General features: G+C 34.5%; 1 protein-coding gene across 4 annotated transcripts in view; it reads right to left on the bottom strand.

Annotated features, from left to right (window-relative positions):
- LOC118735560 overlaps positions 1 to 1,033 on the bottom strand; it is a 36,577-nt gene extending 35,544 nt beyond the window's left edge. The window contains exons 1-2 of one of the 4 annotated variants that reach the window (XM_036465388.1): positions 769 to 1,020; positions 307 to 596 (exon numbers count right to left, since the gene is read on the bottom strand). The gene's annotated coding sequence lies outside the window, so the exon portion shown is untranslated. Of the gene's footprint in view, positions 1 to 306; positions 597 to 768 lie in introns of all 4 variants that reach the window. The other 3 variants (XM_036465379.1, XM_036465395.1, XM_036465373.1) reach the window with 3 other exon arrangements.
- Between the last annotated feature and the right edge of the window lie 3,027 nt (positions 1,034 to 4,060).

Below are 4,060 nucleotides of genomic sequence, written 5' to 3'. Positions count from 1 at the left end.
ATTTTTAGATCCGGTTAATATCCGTTCACATTCGAATATTCGGATTTTTTAATCAGATATTCGAACATTCCGATTATGCCACCGTCCAGCATAGTTTTTTTGCTTTTTTAACTTTTACCCGATTGTATTTGACATTGCTTCATTCATTGTATGAATACATTTATACTTAAAGAAAGAGAAGTGAGGACAGCATTTGCAAGTATGTACATGTATCCACATACATACATACATATATATATATATTGTATATATATATACATGCATATGTATGTACATACATACATGCTTATGTATTTTAGAACCAACTTTTAGTACACGCCTGGTACAGCACTAACATTTCTACATTCATCATATTTGTCACAGATGCGGCCCACGTCGCTACGGATCCATCATCGCATATCACATCGGTTTCGTCACCGTTACACTTTTGTTTTACTTATATAATGGAATTAAATCAAATTGCATAAACAAATGGCAGGAACAAGCATTTAATAATGATTTGATGCCGCTTTATCGTTTATTTTCACTCGGCACTGTCCGTCTCGTGTTGCCCGCTTAAAAACTGTGGCAACCGACTGCACGATGCACTACTCCCGCTAGCATACACAATCATATGTATAACATATGTGTACATATATATGAATATATTTATGCATTTATGTATATAGATATGTATTTATATACATTCATACATAGGTAGCACGCACATATTTATGAATATATAAGGTGTAGTGCGTTCTACGATTTTTAACCGAATTCGTTGCCTACAATTACTGGAGGGAGGCGAGAGCGCGCAAGTATCCATATTTAGTGGGTACACCTTAAACATGTAATGCTGCGCGGATGGCCACAAATGCAAACACACAAATCCACACCCAAATGTACCACCACTCGTTTTTTATTCGTATACACTTTATTTTTGTTAAATTTTATATTTACTCGATTTCTTCTAGATAATCCGCGGCTTGCCGATACCTACGTCCATATTGAATCACTCTCGCGCGTGAACTGTTTCAATGCCCCCACGCTTGCTGGCATTCAGCGTTGGCGCTGCTCCAAAGTTTGTGCCAAAACCAGTGTGACCATATGATCACAAAAACCAAAGCTAAGTTGTTTTAACAAGTAAAGAAGTATAAGTTCGGGCGAAACCGAACTTTATGTACCCGGCGCACGTAGTTATTAAATATCGTTTTATGATAATCAAGACTATTTTCCGCGATGTCAGTTTCGATAATATGCTATGAAATATTGAAATAATTCAAGCACGTTTGGGGGAAATCAGATTTCTCTTTTCATTCTGATCATTTTTGTTTGCATTTGTTTAAATCTATCTCGATTCGTTTTGGCTGTTACGAACAACCGTTATGCGAACAAAGTTGTAATACCCTTGTGCACAAGTGCGCTCGGGTATAAAAATGGGTTAGAAAAAGTTGTATCCGATGAAAAACGAAATTACGAAGAAGTTAATATACGAGTATTCATACTTTAAAAACTTTACATCAACTAGACCGATTCAGAGAAGCCTATTTAAAAATTGTTCTCACCAAAATACTAGTCCTTTCCAACCGCCCGATAGGTGCGGCCCTGGAAATCACACTTTTGGACCGCATGCAAACCACATTATATAGGTACTGTGCTGCTCGGAATCTCGTCCATATGCAACCTTTGGACATTTATACATAAACTATGGTAAAGCTGGGAAGAAAATTTGTAAAAAAAAAGGAAAAATAACAATACGCATTATTTATAGGCCTTATAGCTGCAATAAATAAATATATATAAAGTATATAACGGCTAGATTACTTCAGGGTATAGAAAAAAGAGTTCATATTAGGAAAAGAAAAACGGAAAACGCACTAAAGAAAAAATATTATTACCTATTCAGGAAGGCAAAACTAACATTACGCATTATTTATGGGCGAAGGTTCGAATTTTACAAATCAGGAAGCTAGAGCTAATGCTCTGGAGCAATGGCATACAATTAAATGCAAAATCTAGCCTCAAATAGGGCAACCTGGTCACACAGCCTAGAACAGAGGTCTCTCCACAGAAATGTCGTTAAGCTCTAGAGCGCATAATGTTGTCAGCGGCATTTACGAAATTTGTTACTGACTAGTTTTCATACACATAAAAACATATATACATTAGGGTGGTCCAAATAAGTAATGTCGGATTTAATGCTCTCACCCCCTAAGATTGTTCTATATCTTAAAAATATATCCATATTTCTTTATTTTGAAATAAAAAAATATTTATAGTCGCTCAAAACGCTCAAAGGTTTCCATGTATTTTATAAGGAAAAAAAACTTTTCGTAGAAATGGTATGGAATTCTTGAAAATCAATATTTTTCGACCGGAAAGCTCTGGTTCTCTTCAAGGGAGTTCGAATAACAATACACAATTGAATGGTCGCCTCAAATAACGTTGTAAGCGACAATTTGTTCAAAGCATGTTTCCTTGATTTTAACGATATTAATGTGTATATTTTATTTTTTTAAAGGCAAGATTCTTGAAGAGTGCTATGCCGAAAACGTAGAAAACCAAATGAAATCCCCGTTTGCGCGTCAGTAAACAAGTTTTTTTTTTTTATATTTTGTAAAATTATAATTTTGTCGCTTACAACGTTATTTGAGGCGACCACTCAATTGCTTATTTACCATTTTTTAATACTAAATATTTTTTTATTTTCCCCCATGCATTTGATTTTTAAGAATTCTATACCATTTCTTCGAAAAGTGTTTTTCCCCCATATAAAATACACGGAAAACTTTGAGCGCCTTGAGCGACCTCTAAATATTTTTAGCTTTCAAAACAAAAAAATACGGTTATATTTTTTCAGTTTAGAACAATCCTAGTTGGTGAGAACGTAAATATTCCGACCCTAATGTACATACATACAAATAATATGGAAAGGGCCTATCCAAAATGTTTGTGTCTTTACAGCGTAACTACAAAACTTTATAAAAACCAAAGTTCTTAAGTTGGGAATTTCTTACAAATTCTGGGTACTAAGCACTGAAACTAATTTATTGGTGTAGTACATAGTTGTTTTTAAATTCTGTTAGACCGTTAGTGAGTAATCAACCGACCATTGTACAAAACCGAATTTCGGAAGGAAAATGAGTTAGACCATTTCTCTATTCAGGTAACGACAGTATGTATAGAAGTATGCATGATGCAATAATACAAGGTGGTATCAGTTGTGACAGCTCGATTTGACACTGTCTTAGCTCAGTAGAATGAGAAGAAAAACGGGAAGAAATGAATCCCCATATGGGGGAAAAATATAAAATTTCACATTTTGTCCTAAACAAAATTTGCTTTTTTTATAGTATATTCGTTATGAAATGAAATAAAATAAAATAAAATACCTTTTTAAGAAAACGAAGTGTGTATACTGAGAAGAAATAAAAAATATTCAACTATAATAATGGGCAAAAAATAGTTAAAGAAGTAACACTGTTTCACGTAAGGCAGTCAATATGGCGGAATTAGAGCGAGAAGTTGCCAACTGATAACACCTTGTATTATTGCATCATGAGAAGTATGTACATATTAAATTAAAAAGCTCTGTGGTAGCGCTTAAGCTTTTTGGCGGTTATTGAGCTTGCATATGTACATAACTACATATACATACATGCATGTACATATGTACATATATGGTTGTGCTCTTCCCTATTGCAGAAAATGGCGAAACCGAACTACACAATTAAAACAGTGAATTTGTATATTTGAGCAAGAAAACAGTCGATGGTGCCCCACTCGATAATTTAGGTTAAGCACTATTTATTGATAGCATCGATCCATCGTCAATGGGTAAATAAGTTTCAAATTGCACCCCGATATGAACTCCTACTCGTTTTATTGAAGTGAAACTTCAAGAGTGGGAGTAAATTGGCAAATTCAACAGATATTGCACACGGAAATGGTGCAACGGAAATGATGCAACGGAAATGGTGCAACAAAATTGGTGCAACGGAAATGGGTGGGGCTGACACAAGTGCTTCTGGTGTGTATGCATATAGTATTAATTTAACAAAAATTTGATAATAAAAGGTTA

The sequence above is a fragment of the Rhagoletis pomonella genome, unplaced genomic scaffold (genome assembly GCF_013731165.1).
Source record: "Rhagoletis pomonella isolate Grant_MI unplaced genomic scaffold, Rhpom_1.0 Rhpom_scaffold_00001, whole genome shotgun sequence".
Classification (NCBI taxonomy): Eukaryota; Metazoa; Arthropoda; class Insecta; order Diptera; family Tephritidae; genus Rhagoletis; species Rhagoletis pomonella.
This window is presented reverse-complemented; position numbering and strand designations above follow the sequence as displayed.